We start from the raw sequence: 19140 nt of genomic DNA, 5'->3' as shown, positions 1-19140 counted from the left end.
ACGCGGCCTGCACGTCCAGCACGAACGCTGGTCCAACTGAGGCGCCAGGTGGAAATAGCAGTGCCTGTGGTTCTGTCAGTGTGATCATGTGATGTATCTGACCCCAGGAATGTGTCAATAAAATTTTCCCTTCCTGGGACAATGAATTCACGGTGTTCTTATTTCAATTTCCAGGAGTGTAGAAACCTTCATCCAATTGTAAAAATCTGACTTCTGTAATTCAATGATGTATTTGTTGTTGTGATCAGGCGAGACTACTTTCTTGCAGCCACAACTTGGGTTGTCTGATTGCTCTGCGAGAAAGCTCACCATACAAGAACGTATGAAATATTTGCTTACTTTATTACATGAGTGAATAAATGGATCACTTAACTTTGACACACTGTTACAGCTGTCGTGGACTAGCAAGACATCATTTCATGCACTAGTTAACGAACTGTTTCCTTGCAGTACTATGTTTCACAGGTAAATGAACAAGTTCCTCAGAATGTTTAAAGAGCTCTTGCTAGTTCGATACTGTACTGACCTCAGCGTGAGATCGCTGCTACGCTAAGAGGGGGCGCATGGTCCTCCGGAGCAACGCGATCTCTGTACGGTACCGCAGCAGTCACTAGACCAAACATTATAGTGATGCATTCCTCCATGTTAATCTGTCGTGTACATACATCTATCATGTACATACATAGTGTCTTGAAAGGTGGATATAAAATGAACATCAACAAAAGCAAAACGAGGATAATGGAATGTAGTCGAGTTAAGTCGGGTGATGCTGAAGGAATTAGATTAGAAAATGAGACACTTAAAGTAGTAAAGCAGTTTTGCTATTTGGGGAGCAAAATAACTGATGATGGTCGAAGTAGAGAGGATATAAAATGTAGACTGGCAATGGCAAGGAAAGCGTTTCTGAAAAAAACAAATTTGTTAACATCGAGTATAGATTTAAGTGTCAGGAAGTAATTTCTGAAGGTGTTTGTATGGAGTGTGGCCATGTATGAAAGTGAAACATGGACGATAAATAGTTTGGACAAGAAGAGAATAGAAGCTTTCGAAATGTGGTGTTACAGAAGAATGCTGAAGATTAAATGGGTGGATCACATAACTAATGCGGAAGTATTGAATAGGACTGGGGAGAAGAGAAGTTTGTGGCACAACTTGACCAGAAGAAGGGATCGGTTGGTAGGACATGTTCTGAGGCATCAAGGGATCACGAATTTAGTATTGGAGGGCACCGTGGAGGGTAAAAATCGTAGAGGGAGACCAAGAGATGAATACACTAAGCAGATTCAGAAGGACGTAGGTTGCAGTAGGTACTGGGAGATGAAGAAGCTTGCACAGGATAGAGTATCATGGAGAGCTGCATCAAACCAATCTCAGGACTGAAAACCACAACAACAACAACATACCCATTTGTCTTTGCATACCTGTTCCGACCTATATCCATTTAAACCTGCTCACGGTTTTCAAGCCTTGGTCTCCATGTAAAACAACCCCTTCTCACCTCCTCATACCGAGCGCTCTAGGGCGCTGCAGCCATGGACTGTGCAGCTGGGTGTGTGCGTTTGTCCTTAGTATAATTTAGGTTAAGTAGTGTGTAAGCTTAGGGACTGATGATCTTAGCAGTTAAGTCCCATAAGATTTCACACACATTTGAACATTTTTTTTTGCCTATGAATTACAGTTACAAACACTTAAATTGGAAAGAACACATAGAAAATGTTGTGGTCAAGGTGAACCGAAGACTGCAATTTATTGTCGGAACACTTAGAAGATGCAGCAAACCCACGAAACTGAATGCCTACACTACACTTGTCCGTCCTCTTTTGCACTAATGCTGCGGGGTGTGGGATGCTTACCACATAGGATTAATGGAGTACATCGAGAAAGGTCAAAGAGACGCAACACATTTATTATTATTATCGACAAATGGGGTAGACAGTGTCAGATACATGATCCACGATTTGTGGTAGAAATCATTAAAACAACGGCGTTTTTGGTTGCGGCGGGATCTTCTCACGAAATTTCAATCACCGACTTGCTATTCCGGGTGCGAAAATATATTCTTAGCGCCGACCTGCGTATGGAAAAACGATCGTCATCATCATCATCATCATCGTCATCATCATCATCATCATCATTTAAGACTGATTTTGCCTTTCACCATTCAGTCTGGAGCATAGCCCTCTTTATAAAATTCCTCAATGATCCCCTATTCAGTGCTAACATTGGTGCCTCTTCTGATGTTAAACCTATTCCTTCAAAATCATTCTTAACCGAATCCAGGTATCTTCTCCTTGGTCTGCCTCGACTCCTACCATCTACTGCTGAACCCATGAGTGTCTTGGGTAACCTTGCTTCTCCCAGGCGTGTAACATGACCCCACCATCTAAGCCTGTTCACCCTGACTGCTACATCTAGAGAAACGATCGTCATAATAAAATATGGGAAATCAGAGGTCGTACGGAAAGAAACAGGTGTTCTTTTATTCCGCGTGGTTGGAGAATGGAATAGTAGAGAATTACTGTGTTGGTTGTTCGATGAACCCTCTGCCAGACAATTGAGTGTGATTTGCAGAGAAGACATGTAGATGTAGAGAAACAAGTCGAATATCTGACAAAAAAAAAAAGAATACATCGTTGTCAGAGAACATGGGCTGGGTGTATTTCCGGGAGAAGCGCAGGTTCCGTGTGGCGGCCGTAGCTTGTGGTCCCAGAAGCGCAGCGGAGGAGGACGGGCTGTGGGTGAGCGCGTGCTGATAGCGGGCGGGCCGCGCGACGTGAGATAGCCCGGGGGTCGCTTTCCCAAGGCGTCCCCACTGGCGCCACTTGGAGTGGCGGTTGCGGCGCTGAGAGACGCCGCCCGCCCAAATACAGCGCGCGCCTCCAAGGGGAAACGTAGAAAAAAAGGAAAGGTCGCAGGACAGCCCCCCCCCCCCCCCCCTGCCCCCCGGCGGCGCCTGTTGACTTTCTCACAGGGCACGGCGCCGCACAATACCGCACTGCACTGCACCCCCATCAAACGGGGAGACATTACTCGCCCACGGAGCCCGCCTACACATACACTTGCCGAGTCTACAAACAAGTAACCCCACATCCTGTCTCCCGTAAACACACGCACCGGATAAATGCTGCCACTCTCACAGTTTGTATCGAGAGCACTGTCGCTCTCCAGCGTTATTAACGGAGGTATACGTCGGAATAACGATAACCGACGAAATCCCTGTGAGATAACAGGTTGGTGCCAGTGGTTATGACGCACCAGAAAAGCAGCGACAGAATTAGACACCCTACTGCTCCCGATCTATACTTGTTCCCCAAGCAGCAGCTGTTTCACGCTCTAAGGCAACCACGTCAAAGGCTAATACCAGTCATATAAAGAAGTATAAGTCCGTGTGTGCTACAATATGGGAACTAAATTGAGAATCACCTTGAATTTTTGTAGAAGTGGAAGTTTATTTTTGAAAATAAAATACGTAGATGGGTAAGAAAAAATAAAGTTAGTGTTCTAGTTCTGACACTACTTCGGGAGAAATCTGAGTCAAGACGAGCGTCAGTAATTCTAGATCTGACAACAGACTCATTTCCTTCCATGATTGCCGGAAGGGGTGGACAAGCGGTTCTAGGCGCTACAGTCTGGAACCGCGCGCCCGCTACGGTCGCAGGTTCGAATCCTGCCTCGGGCATGGATGTGTGTGCTGTCCTTAGGTCAGTTAGGTTTAAGTAGTCCTAAGTTCTAGGGGACTGGTGACCTCAGAAGTTAAGTCCCGTAGTGATCAGAGCCATTTGAACCTTCCATGATTTCAAATAACTGTTCACAGTGGTAATTGCCTCCGAACATGGATATAACTTCATGTACGAATTTTCTGTTATTTCAAACGTAGATGCTAAATATTTGTTAAATCCAAGTATTCCCACATCACTGAATATTTCTTTCAGATATGAATCGCAATGGATCTCAGTTTTTTCATTCACATTTGACTATTCACTGGTTCAATATGTACTCAGACACGTAAATATGAGTTTTGTAAAACACAGTTTCGGAAATTCGAAATGCATGTATCGAAATGTGCATACAATGGTTAGTATAAAACTTTGGGGAAAGTAAGTCTGGACTGAACAGAAGAATTAAATACGGATACTTTTTTCCGCCTTTTGATATATATTTTAAGATTTATGAAAAGACAAAGAACATCATTTGGTCATCCCACCTCTGAGCAGCAAAACTATTCGTTGTGGGCTGTATGTGGTCTCCCGGGAATACTCCTCGACGTTAATCTCAGTTGTCGAAACGGGGGCCGCATCTGCATTTTAGGACTGGAAGAACATTTACTACTTACTGTGACATAACTATCCTGTTCTAATTTCGGTGCACGGATTTTAGTAGCTCTAAGCACGAACGATGAAATTTCCAATAGCGACTGCATTTATGATAGGAATAGTAAGTTGCTTGTCGGCATCCACAATCATCTAGTGTTTCAAAAACTCAAAGAAGGCATTAAAAAAAAAAAGCTTGCAACACCAACAATGTTTCTACAGAATGAGTTTGGGAGAGGCTGGGTTAAACTTCTTGTCGACGTTTGTAAAGGAGCGAACCACGTTACATAGGGATTTAAAAACTTTGGAAAAGTATCATTTTGGACAACTAAGTACAAGTTCACAAGGTTTAAGAGTTCATTTTGTTTGAAATTGGGGAATACCAGGTGAATATCAGTTGTCGCAGTGTGGTACCCCGTATTCAAAAACGAGTTAATTTGCTTCTCTTTTCTGTAATCCTGTCGGTCCATCGAATTTAATTTCTCGAAGACTTTCGGGTACTATCTACGCTGTAGCGTAAATTTAGAACTGATACTTTGATTTGGAATGTAATGCTCGCATTCACATCTCGAAGACTGTAACCGATTGGTTGAACGAGATGAAATCGAATGTAGTCGTTGCGGAAAACTTAATGAAAGTCAGACGAGGCAATGCCGAAACACAGCACTTTTCATGTGTTACAAGGAGAGTGGTAGAACATGGCAATGACGAAGAAGATACACTGCAACTGTTTGGCAAGTATTCCTATAAAGAAAATGACTGTGGAAGGGAGGAATGAAAACTATCTAGTGTCGACATGATGCTTTCATCAGAAAGTACTTTTTTTCGTGAATGAATTTCGATGGATTGTACAACATTTACTGATTTATTATTCATTATAGCCTATTACCTAGTAGTTCACGATTTGTCATTTTTTCCACACTGTAATTCTGTTTGAGTAATCAATTCTGTTTCAGTAATGGCGTAGTAAAGAAAGTTTCCAAAATAAATCTTACACTCTACAGAGAAGAATGTGCTGTTTTGGAATTTCCTAGAACGCAAAACTATACCGGACTGGTACTCCAAGCAGGGACCCAGACTTTCCCCTCTCCTGCCAGTCTGGATTTCGTCAATACCTCTCATCAAGTTTCGATACTTAAACTGAGACACAGAACTTTTACCAGTCCATGGCGATGGGATACAGCAACCAATGGTAACAATATGAACAAACAGTCTTGGTTGTGAAACTGGGTCCGTTTCGCCTTATACAAGGGATCAAATGGTTCTAATGGCTCTGAGCACTATGGGACTTAACTGCTGTCGTCATCAGTCCCCTAGAACTTAGAACTACTTAAACCTAACTAACCTAAGGACGTCACACACATCCATGCCCGAGGCAGGATTCGAGCCTGCGACCGTAGCGGTCGTGCGGTTCCAGACTGTAGTGCCTAGAACCGCTCGGCCACTCCGGCCGGCCAAGGGATCATCAGACTGACCCCGATATAGCAAAAATGGGCTGGCAAGAAAAAAATAAAACAACTTACTGGCAAAATATCGTGTTAAGTACATAGGATGCAGCACAGACAATCAAGGTCATATATGGAAGCTTACTTTTTCTCGAAGACCAGTTGAAGATGCCTTGTATATGACGAAACTCATCATTGGAGTATAAATAAAATAAAAAAGAAATCCAGTTTTGCAAGCAAATGAATTAAGATAGGTTGAATTCGTCAGAGTACTTCAACGGAATGCCTTTTGTTACTGTGTTCACTAAATTTACTGCTATCAGAAGTATTACAACTACTATAATTACTAATTATTAAAAACTAATCCATTACAGACATTAAAATTCATTTATTGCATCAGAAATTTATCACAATTATTCCGACACTTCATAAAATTGATTTCAGTATTGACAGTAGTTTTTTTCTGTAGTTTCTTCTCCTGCGGATCGTGGATGCAAGCGACGTAGCAAAGATCCGAGGTCGCATTGACATATCCCACGTAGCAGCACCTCTAAAAGCTTCACCCACTTTCTTGAACTCTTTCGGTGCACAGACTAGTAGTCTCGGTGCGCGGTAGATACACAGAATGGTTTTACTAAACGGGAAAAAAACTGCAGAGAACTTTCCTTCAGAGTATAAAATAAAAAAAATAAAGGCAATAACGAAAAACCACTACAAGCCATCCCAGTGAAGGATGGCTACAATACTAGCCGCGTTGGGGAGGTTTATCGAATACGAAGCCGTCATACGACCAGAAGAACTATACTGCACGGATGAAAATCGTCTCATGTGTAACTGTATGCTGTTACCACACTTTCTAACACTCCACAACATCAGCGGAGGCTTCTTCATTCAGATGATTGATCGCAATCAACAATGCCTTATTCCTTCGCTCCGAAAGAGAATACGGAAAGGTTTGAACTAAAGCAGGGAACTGGCACATAATCTGGCCACAACTTACCGCACTAGTAAGCCGTGACCTCTCTTCCCACGTTCTTCGAGCTACTGTCTCCAATTACACAGCCGCCACTTAGCAGGAGAATAGGTATCATATCATACTTCACGCTGGGTGCTTTTATTACAGACGAAGTAAGTTCGTTGTTAAGTGAGTCTTTTTTGTTGTAGACTTGATTATCAATGTAAAGAACCAAGGTCACACAGTCTCTTTGTATAATACTGCACATTGAATTCATTTCGTTAAATGAACTATTTTTACAGCATAACGATTGCGCGTCTAAGTTCTGTGAGTTACTGCTAGTATGCGGTGTGGTTACCTTTTACAGAAATCACAGCTGTCAGGAATGGCCGAGCGTTTCTAGGCGCTTCAGTCTGGCACCGCGAGACCGCTACGGTCGCAGGTTCGAATCATACCTAGGCCATGGATGTATGTGATGTCCTTAGGTTAGTTAGGCTCAAGTAGTTCTAAGGGGACTGATGACCTCAGATGTTAAGTCCCACAGTGCTGAGAGCCATTTGAACCATTTGAACAGAAATTGCATCTAGAGCAGAAGGAATCAAGTCAGCTTAAGCTCTGACAGGTTTCCACTAGTATCATACGCCAAGTTTTACTTCCTACAATTACTGAGCGATGCGTAGTGACCTATGTCGAAGTTCAGCTGGGTACATATATGATGTCGTCTGCCCTGTGCCTAAAGTTATCCCGCTAGATAGAACAGCTTACTCTGTAATTCTACGTAAGTAGTGGTATTATTCAGCAGATTACAAGAATGACACTCGTCGCGCTTTTATTTGTCATACATATACCCAGAAAAATTAAAATAATTTTTACACGCGATGCGCTACCGCATCCAACCACTTTCACAGTGTCAAGTACGGAACAAAAACTCAACCATTCTGAGATTATTTCAGCTGAGATTGCTTTAACTATTAGTCCTAACTCGGTAAGATTCTAACGACTGATAATGACTTGAAGAGTCAATAACATCACGTAACACCCACGGTTTACGTGTAAACACGAAGTACCAGTGTTATCACTTTCAAACCTACACGCATCGTACACATAAGAGCTATAATTACGTAATGGCAGCTCTGTTATTTGCAAAGACTCTCAAAAACCCTTTTAATTACCATATCAAAGCTATTCTCAACAGAAAAAAGCTGTACCTGTCGCAAAGTCGTACCTTCACACTACGATAATACGACGTATTTCGGTTTAGTTACTCCAGCAAAATGTTAAGGAAACGTCGGTTTATTCTCAAATATTATTACTGACTGCATAATATATTGACACCATTATTAAAACAATTCGGATTAATTGCTCTAATACCTTTTGTATGTAATTATTTCTCGAGTCTTGTTATTTAGCGTAAAAATATATCTTAGCTTTTGTTGACTCAAAGATATGATAAACTTTCTCACTCACATGCCACTATTTCGTAAATAGCGTCTCTGATTTAGGATTCTTATTACTAAAATATTGACGATAATTTCATTTAACTTTATTCTTTCATTTTTAACTTTATTCTTTAATCTCCACTTTCTAGTTACTCCCTAGTAGATATAACCCTACTGAATAACTTCTTTTTAATTAACGCGAGTTCCTTCAACGTAACGCAAAGAATAATTAATATCTTTGTTTAAAAACACTGTTATACATGACGCGTTCTCGCAAATTACTAGAAACTGTGCTTGGAATTTGGTCATATTGCTATATATTTAATCAGTAAATAACTTTCCATGTAAGACGACAAATATCCACACTATTTAAAATTTGTTGTTTCTCACAGCACATGTTAACACAATTACACTACGAAATTAAGGACGAGTTTTTTAAGCCCTTTTCCAGTTTCGGCTGTCTTTTTTCTGCTTATTGATAAAAGATCAATTGTCAGTTACACACTTAGTATAAAAATATGATCGAGTGACAAGAATAAAAAGAAAAACAAATCCTACGTGTCACCACCACTTCAAATACTGCCATTGAATTGTAATTCAAAGCTCAACCAATTCAGACGTTGACGATCCGCAGTCACTCTTCACGGATCTCTCCAATAGTCTTAAAATGGTTCCACAGTTTCTGATAATATGGTTCAAACTTTCATGACCTTCAACTTTTTTCTTTACACGTTAGGGTAGATCGAAGACTTCACGTAACCCGCTGCATGCAGTAGCAAAACAAGACACAGTTCCTAATCTATGAACCGTTAGCGACTGCCAAACAAAATTTAAATTACATTGAGACCACTATTCGGAAATCATGTTAATCCTACAATCAACAACCACCAAATAAGCACTAACTCAATCACCCCAGAGTCGGCCAGCAGGTTCACTAACAACCTTTCACTAAACTGTAGGGCCCTAAGTCCAAATAAACTTAATTCCACAGGAATTATCCAGCCTCAAAAATACACCACTTACTGACCCAGCTCCTAATTCAAATTGACGATCTCCATAATCCACATAACTGCAAAAATGGTTCAAATGGCTCTGAGCACTATGCGACTTAACATCTGTGGTCATCAGTCGCCTAGAACTTAGAACTAATTAAACCTAACTAACCTAAGGACATCACACACATCCATGCCCGAGGCATGATTCGAACCTGCGACCGTACCAGTCGCGCGGTTCCGGACTGGGCGCCTAGAACCGCGAGACCACCACGGCCGGCCACGTAACTGCATTCGGGGCTTAATTAATCAAATTCTAACATGTGGAACCTCGCGATTAGAACTACTACTAAATTTCATAAATCGTACAAATTTCGGAACAAGCTTACAGCGACGTCTCTCAGTAGTTAGACTTACCGATCCGTGCAAAATGTTACCGATATTGTCTCCCGTCGCACGATCTGCTGCGTCCTATGGTAGAACGGGGAGTCAAGTTCTCCATGACATAAATCACAGACAAAATGCAACGATTTTTTGATTTCAGAGTAACGATCACACTGTAGAAAATTGCTGTTGCGGCCTGATATCTACGATGGGGACTATATCTGGACTTCACCGTCGCTATTGCCCAGTCTGTTCTTTGCTGCACAATTGATGGTTTTTGCAGCCGTTTATCGATCTTGATATCGACGACATATATACAAAAATGCTTGGGCAACAATTACAAAATGATTACATTAAAACCCATAGTATTCCTTCTCTATAACTCACGTGACGTAGCACATATGTGGAGGCGAACAACATCTCTCAATGTACCTCAAATTTAACACACTACAGTAGCAGATGTTCATCTAGTGAACGGGACGATGTAAGATATCGATTTATGCAGTACAGTTCACAAAGCCCTTCTCTGCAAACTATCGCCTGCTAAATGTAATGATGAAATTCAACGCTGAACTGTACCTGGGACCATACGATAAGTAAATGAACCACGCCAGGGGAAGGAGTATCATCGTACTGATGGATTTTAGCTTGCTTATAGGTACTGGAGAAAAATGACGCGACATTTATTACAATAACTCGCAATGTAGAGCGATTTCGGATGGATTGGAACCATGATGTGGCAGCTTCTAGAACGTTCTTACTGATGACTACACTACCTGATCAAAATTATTCGGACACCCTTCTATAATGCGGAACTGACTCGTAGGTGTACCGAAGGTGGACCTGCCAGTATAAAAGGAGGCAGAAACTATCGTGTTGTCAGCAGAGAAGGAATAACAGCAGACTGGGTCGGTGAGGGGTGCTGCGTGGCTTAGACTGTAGACTGGTTTTTAGATGTCACCTGCACTACAAATCACTCAGGGCCATTTCAAGCTCATGCATCTAACTTGCTAACAAAAATAATAGACAGAAGAACGGGAAAGAAAACTGAGGATCTGTTCGACGACAAACACATTGCTTTAAAAAAGGTAAATGCACCAGAAAGGCAGTTCTGACACTGTGGTTGATAATGGAAGTGAGCTGTGGCTGGCTCTTGCTATGCATTGGATTGAACCTTGGTTGCGATTATGTGTTTAGTCTCCCGTTCGCGATTGTACTGTTATCCTCTCTTTCCACGGGTGGCAGTAGTGGTGTTTATCGATAACCGCACCTTGAACGATCTTTGACCTGGCGATTATAGTTTCCGGCTGGGCTGTGTGTCGCCAGTTGGTCGGTTGGCGTGGAGCAGCGAGGAAATCGCTACAGTGCATGGCTTGGCTGGGCCCGCTGGCGGCATCTATGCAGTGTCGGAGGGTGTGGTGCTGTTCCCATCGCTACGAGGTGTGTGGCTCATTGATCTTGGACATGAAAGTTGAGTTTGACTTAATCTACCAGCAAGTCACGACCGTTCACATTGTGTCGGTTGGTGATCGTTGTCGGCTGTTGGGATATTCCCTCGAGCAGCAACGTGTGTTTTAAAGTTGACAAATTTTAGGTGCTCTCCAGTGGAGTTTAACTGTACTTAGTTATTTGAATTGAACTGCACCAGCGGAATCTTCTGCCTTGTGTGCCGGCCTCGGTGGTCTCGCGGTTCTAGGCGCGCAGTCCGGAACCGTGCGACTGCTACGGTCGCTGGTTCGAATCCTGCCTCGGGCATGGATGTGTGTGATGTCCTTAGGTTAGTTAGGTTTAAGTAGTTCTAAGTTCTAGGGGACTAATGACCACAGCGGTTGAGTCCCATTGTGCTCAGAGCCATTTGAACCATTTTTTTTCTGCCTTGTGGCCGTTAACGTTCCGGTTACCTGCCCCGGCCGTTGACGTAAATTCAGGCAGTGTATTTTCCTCATCGTGTTGTCGCTGTCCAGCATGAAGTGTAGTTTGACAGCTCAATGTATAATTGGTTGTGGGCACCAATACCTTCTACGTTGTCCTATTGAACTCCCTGTAGTGTGCTGGTTGGATGAAGCGGAGGTTAGCTTGTCGGTGGTCCATTGACTGTAGGATGGGTTGTCGTTCGATCGCCAATGGTTGGACCGACTGCCTGTCTCACCTAAGCGACCGCTAATGTTTGAATTCCAAGCCGACCCCCGGAACTTCTGAGCGCCTTTTCTTGTTTGTCCTTGGCCGACCGCGGTGGTCTAGCGGTTCTAGGCGCTCAGTCCGAAACCGCGCGACTGCTACGGTCGCAAGTTCGAATCCTGCCTCGGGCATAGATGTGTGTGCTGTCCTTAGGTTGGTTAAGTTTAAGTAGTTCTAAGTTCTAGGGGACTGATGACCACAGATGTTAAGTCCCATAGTGCTCAGAGCCATTTGAACCATTTTTGTTTTGTTTTGTTTGTCCTTGTTGTTTGTACTTGTATTGCTTCTCGCCGATTTTTAAATTAAGGTTGTTTCTCCCTTAAGGGGTCAGATGGTTTCGGCCTTCAGCCTAATTTAAGAACTGTTTTACGTAAAGCCTTTGGCATTTTTTAAAAAATTAATTAAGTGTTGGACCTTCAGCCGATTCTGAATTTATGTTGTTTTGCTCTTAGTGTCAGATTCTTTGGGCCTTCAGCCTAATTAAGAAACTGTTTTAAGATAAGGCTTTGCCTTTTAAATTTCCAATTTTGGTTGAACTTTAAGTTATTGGCTTTCAGCCGTTTTTAAATTGAAGCAGCCTTCCCCTTAAGGCATGAGATTGTACGGCGCATTCAGCTGCTAATTAGGTTCCGAAACTAAAGCTGTGATTTTTTTTTTAATTCTGGGCTCTTGTAATGTTTGATCAAATAAAAGGTTTATGTTCGAGTGTAACTGACAGCTGCTTATTTTGGCCCCTTTCCATAACTTAAACTACCTGTCCTGTCCTGCGGGCTTAGCAGAGCGTCTCAGGAAGCAAGATTAAAAAAAGATAAAGACACGTTCTTAGCATGTATCGTCTCGAAAAATGCATTTGAGAATGTCAAATCGTGGTAGATGCTCTAAGTTCTGAGACAAATAGGGGAGGACGGGTTCTATACAATATGCCTAAGATCCAAGAGAGAACAATAAGAATGGAAGACCAATAAAGAAATGCACGGATAAAAAAAGGATATAAGACAGGGATCTACCCTTTCACCCCAACTGTTGAATTTATATAAGAGTATCAAAGTAGCAATGATGAAAATAAAAGAATGATTCAATAGTGGAACTCAAAGTCAAGTTGAAAGGATATTAATGATAAGATTCGATGATGGCATTCCTATCCTCAGTGAAAGAGAAGAACAGTTACAGATCTGTTGAATGAAATGAACGGTCTAATGAATACAAGTATGAACTGCGAGTAAACCTAATAAAGACGGAAGTAACAAGAAATATCAGAAATCAGAACAGCGAGAAACTAAACATCAGACTTGGTGATCACGAAGTACACCAAGTTAAGTAATTCTGCTACCTAGGCAGCAAGTTAATCCAAGATGGGCGGAGCAAGGAGGACATTAAAAGCAGGCTAACACTGACAAAAAATGGAATCCCTGGCTAAGGGAAGTCTAGTCTTACTGGAGGGAGCTATAGAGAGAAAAAATTGTAGACGAAGACAGAGATTGGAATACATCCAGAAAATAATTGAGGAAGTAGGTTGCAACTGATATTCTGATAAGGAAAGCTTGACCAAATCTACTTTCGATAATGTAACTGTGAACTGGTGACGAGAAGGAACAATCACAGTAAAACCAAGCTCAAGCAGATTTCATGTACTGATTGACAAGGACCGTAGATCATTGAGGAGCATAGTTGAAAAAAATCATATAGCAGAAGCTGATGCAACCACTTGTGATTTCCAAAGTACTACCATCAGTCAATGTTGCACAATTATTGTCCATATTGAGTAAAAAGGGTGAGGTATAACGGTCGAGCAACTCCTCATTAGCCACACATTTCTTTAGCCACTACTAAGCGACCCTTGAGATAGCATAAAGAGCGGTGCCACTGTACACTCGATGACGGAAAACGAGTGACATGGAGTGATGATGTATGCTATACTCTGTGGCAGTTGGATACAAGGTTTTCTGTTTGGCGAATGCCTGGAGAACGTTAGGTGCCATCATGCAGTGAGAATGAAGCAACACGATCCAGTTCCATCTCCACGCCATTATTTTGACTGTATTATGCTACAAGGAAGCCACCCCACAGGTAGAAGAATAAACGGGTCAAGCAGAGTGGAAATCAGCTGATCTTCAAGGCAGCACCGTAATTCAAGAAAAGTATTCACATGTGTATTTGAATCATGTTCTTTCTCCATTGTTTTACGCATCAACTGGATAGAATGACCCGACTTCGAAAGAGTGCAAGCTGAACGCAGCTGCTTTTAGTTGGGTTGAGTTCTGGAGGTTAGTGAATTACTTTGAAATCTTAATCGCGCTCGTTGTATCATTTCAGGAGATTTTTACACGTACGGCAAGAAGCTTTGTATTGCGGAAAGATCGTGTCCCTCTATCAAAATAATCATATTGTCTGTAAGGATGGAGTGGTGACTAAATCTGTCATCAGATTCCTCCACCTGTGTAAATGTCTCTAGAGAACGAGATTTTACATATCATAACGTCCCTATTGTTGTGTCTAGGAAGCCTGCCTACTCAGTTTGATAGACAAACAATCAAACAAATATTAATGAGTCTTTTTACCAACAAGACAAGATACAATACTTAACTTTGATATAGGTGTCGCAAGCAAAGGGCGCCATACAAAATAATTTAGTCTTCTTCAGAGTAGGCAAAGAAAGGTCTGTGGTACATAGATATTCCTAACGAAGTCGCTAAAGTTGACGCTGCTATCAAAGTGGCTAATCCTGAAGCTGCTGTTGAAGTGAGCCGTCACCAATGAGGCACGAAAGCTTATGACCTCATCACGTAGGTGCCGCATTTTCGTCCTAGAAGATAGATCGGTCATCGTGCGATTGGCTGACTTCTTCCCACAGTCTTCCCATCCTTGTCGTTCATGAGTGGCGTGCCGGCGTTGACTTAAAGCCATAACATATATCACTCTATTTTGTTCTTACAGCAATTAGGGTAGTACATTTATTCTTCGATGTTTCTTGCCCGACATGTCAGCATTCACTATTAATATACGGTCTAGTCACATTAATGTGACCACCGCCTATGTTGAGCGTTAGCAATTGTGCTGTACCACGGGCCACAGATATCATAGATGAACGGCAGGTGTGGAGATGTCTACGAGCGAACACACGTGCAACCGTTGAGCTACTGTCCACCCAGATGAACCAACGTGCTATCAACACTGTCTCGTCAATGATCGTTCAGCGAACTTTGCTGCATATGGACCTTCGTAAAAGGCGCCTGGTTCATGCACCCACAGTGATTGCTGTTCATCGGCGAACAACGCTGGAATTTGGACGCCCGTACCACGGCTGGATGTCATTCAGTAGCCACTGGAGGACCTTCCAGAAGAATCAGTTTTGTGCTCCTTCGGATTCGTGCCCCGCATTCTGCACTCAATGTTTTGGTCTGGAGAAAATTTCCGTGGCATCCCCCGGGTGACCTCAGTGTATGTGCTTAGTTTGAAGAGCACCAGGATAAGGTTACCGTGCTCCCACAGTGACCAACCCCTCCTCCCTCCCCCCCCCCCCCATTTAAACCCAATTGAGAATCTATAGGACCACCTGGATCGGACTGTTCGGGACGTGGATACTCAACCGAGAAACCTAGCGCAGCTGGTCACGGCACTGGAGTCTGCATGGCTGCACTTACCTGTCGGTGTCTTCCACTGTTCCTGCACGTCTTGTAGTTGTCCATGATGGTTGTTCAAGCTTCTGAAAGGCAGTCACATTAATGTGACTGGACAGTGTGTGTAGCACCAAGCTTTACTCATGAAACGAAACTTCTTGCCTACTTTAAAATTGAAATCTTGAAATTCATATTTGTAGACTGCGACTGAAAAGAACAAAAATTTGTGTAAAGCGTTCATCTTCAGAAGGTGTCATATCTAGTAGGCACGCTTGAAGAGAAATGGAAATTAATATTAACCTGAGATAGTTACTTTAAGATGACTTGTAAAAAGTTTTTTTTCTCCATCGCATTAATATATTCTTAATCAGCCCAATGGGCAGTATTGGCTCGCGGCATTTGACGGCGTAACTTATTTAAATTTTCAAACAATGAAATCTTAACCGAAATGTAAGCGGACTTCGTTCTGAATAAAGGCAGGTTCTTTGTGAAATAGGAGAGAACGTTTAACGATTGCGGGCGACTGGCGCACGATCGTTTCAGACACTAAACCATCCGGTACCTAATCTTACGTAATTGTAAATCACAAATATATTGAATTAATATCTTTGCGGCAACAAAGAAGAGGATTTTACAAATACTTTTATTGAAACGCATTTTAACAAGAATGCTAATTATTATTCAGGTAAGGCTGCTTACGTCATAGTTATATCTGAGCAGTCGAACGCTAAAGATCAAGGAGAGAACACAGAAGAACAAATAATGATTACATGAAAGAACATAAGCGATGTGCGCTTGAAAGACATAGGATTTAATGGTTCAAATGGCTCTGAGCACTATGGGACTTAATACCTGCCGTCATCAGTCCCCTAGAACTTAGAACTACTTAAACCTAACTGACCTAAGGACATCACACACATGCCCGAGGCAGGATTCGAACCTGTGACAGTAGCGGACACGCGTTTCCAGACTGAAGCGCCTCGAACCGCTCGGCCACAAGGATTTAATGTTTTTCTCGTAATCGCTGACTACAACTTCTAAATATTGAGTCTTTGCCACACAGTTGCTTGTTGTTGTATAGTTTCTTCTCGATACACTATTTTACAGAGCGTATTTGTATTCGATGGAGGTAGTTCAACTGAAATACAGGGTGACCCAGCTATCTTGTCCACCCAAAACATCTCTCGAACAATAACAGCTATAGGACTGGGGCCCATAAATGTACATATTTGGAAACATTCTAAAACGAAAGCATATGTGTTTTTTTAACAAAATTATGTTTTTTTAAATGGACCTCCTATATTTTTCTTCAGCAATCCATAGCATGACAAAGCACATACACAATGGCGTTGATTGGATCGCAATATTCCCATTACATCCCGAGATATTACGACGCGAAGTTGACGCTTGAAACACCCGACATGCGCTGCTACCGCACGTCCTGAGGCTCAGGCGTGAACCCCATGCTGCCCGTAATCGCGATGTGATTGACATGCGTAATCACACTTCCATACTTATCAAGAGGTCCGTAACGAATAATACGGTCTGGTGCCATCCTGCATTAACGTCGTACATTCCAGCAGGTATTTATCCCATAGGCTAGGGGTGATGCGGTTCTGTAACGTATCTGTGTAACGCAACGTTAGTCACAAAGCTACCTTCGCTTATCGTTAATCCGTTACTAAAAAGGTAATGCCGTTCAACTTTAAAACTTTACTTTACTGTAGATGTAGCGCACGTGACAGTTAATCATTCACTCGTAATAGTAAAATTCATGTTGATGGTTTTAGTGAAACGAGCAAGTGGACTAAAAGTTTTACCGTTGTTTAGGTAAAAATGTCTTGATTTGGGAAGTTCAGGTAGGGCATAGAAGATAAATATAAACACGTTCAACCAATTAGTTTTATTATCATATAATTATCAATGTTATGTTTATCTAATGCGTTAAATGACAAACTGTTGTAAACAAATGTTTCTTAACATCTGTGGGTAAAATGGCCCTTTGTAGAAACTTCCACTGTGATACCAGCACTACGTACTAAACATAGCGTTCACATCTCATGCTCAAAGTGATGCCCATTGGCTTGCATACATAGGTCACTCTGCGGATGAAGGATGCCCTACTTCGTCCTACTGTTTCCTCTTTGATGGCTGTACAAGCATCAATAATGCGTTGCTTCATGTCCTCTGGTGTTGTTGGTTCATGTTGGTAAACAGCATCCTTCACTGCTCCCCAAAGAAAATAATCCAGGGTGTAAGGTCCGGAGATCGGGCAGGCCACCTAACTGGGCCACCTCGTCCAATCCACCTACCAGGGAATTTACGGTTCAGAAGTCGTCTGCTCGTAAGGCGTTATGTGCAGGGCATCCGTCATGCTGATACCACATGACCATTCTCCGGTTCAGAGGTACGGTGTCCAAGAGAACAGGAAGATTGTGTCGCATAAATCTGGAGTATTGTCTGCCATTTTCGATGTCATTTATAAAGAAAGGTCCGATAATGGTATCTCCAATAATCCCATACCAAACATTAGCTTTCCACGGAAGTTGCTGCTCTACCTGACGGAGCCATTTTGGATTGTCTGCGGACCAATAATGCATATTCCTCATATTGACAATTCCTTTGTTGGAGAATGATGCCTCGTCGGTAAAGAGAACATCTGCAAAAAAATTTGGATTAGTCAGAAGTTTTTGCTGAGCCCACCGACAACATTTTACCCTATTGTGGAAGTCATTTCCATGAAGATCCTGGTGTAAATGAACATGGTAAAGATGAAATTTATGACGTTTAAGAATACGCTGTGCACTTGATTTCGACACACCAACTTCACGTTCAATTTGACGTGTGCTGATTTGAGGATTCACAGCTATGGTAGCGAGCACAGCAACTTCAGCAAGTTCATCTGTGTGTCCTCTAGGACGATGTCGAGGTCTTGGATTTAAGCTTCCCGTTTCACACAGACGAGATGTGAGACGACCAAACATCCGGCGCGAAGGCGATGGCTTGTCAGGGAAACGTCTTCTGTACAGTCGTTCTGCCTGAACAGCATTGCGCCCACCTACAACAGGGTACAGTACAGGTATGTAGAGTAGGGTAGAAAACAGACATATTAACTTAATAATCACAATGTTCGCTAACAGTACTATCAACAAACAAAAAATCTCATAACGTATTTCCCGTCAACGTACATTCTCCATAGATCAGCAGCATTTCTACCGTATCTTCATGTGTGTACATTATACTGTACAGTATAAGTTCCACAAACACAACGTTTATTCACAATGTGTACTACCTGCGTGCCGTCACTAGATTACTCTGATGCACTACTACACTGGAAAGCGGTGTACTGCACGCCAAAGCAACAACAAATGGGATGCTCGGAAGGTGGTGGAGTACAGGAGTTTGCGTGGGTCGCAAATCATGAACAAGGCGAAGTGGTAACTGTGGCAGTAGTGGGAACTACGTTGGACACTTGACTAGGTAGAGCCAGGCCCGGCGCGACAGGCACAATGGGACATATAAAGCATTAAATAACCTTTATTTTGGGTGTGCAGGATAAATAAGACAACCTGACGGGTGTACACCGATCGGTACTGGTTCATATTGTGTACGTAGATACGTAAAACGTTCAAGAGGGAAGCCATTATGTGCTTATGAGAGTTGATGGCAGCAGACCGTATTATTCGTTTCGGTCCTCTTGATAAGTATGGAAGTGTGATTACGCATGTCAATCACATCGCGATTACGGGCAGCATGGGGTTCACGCCTGAGCCTCAGGACGTGCGGTAGCAGCGCATGTCGGGTGTTTCAAGCGTCAACT

The sequence above is a fragment of the Schistocerca gregaria genome, chromosome 2 (assembly GCF_023897955.1).
Source record: "Schistocerca gregaria isolate iqSchGreg1 chromosome 2, iqSchGreg1.2, whole genome shotgun sequence".
In the NCBI taxonomy this organism is placed as follows: domain Eukaryota; kingdom Metazoa; phylum Arthropoda; class Insecta; order Orthoptera; family Acrididae; genus Schistocerca; species Schistocerca gregaria.
The sequence above is the reverse complement of the archived record's forward strand: the minus strand, read 5'-3'. Positions refer to the sequence as shown.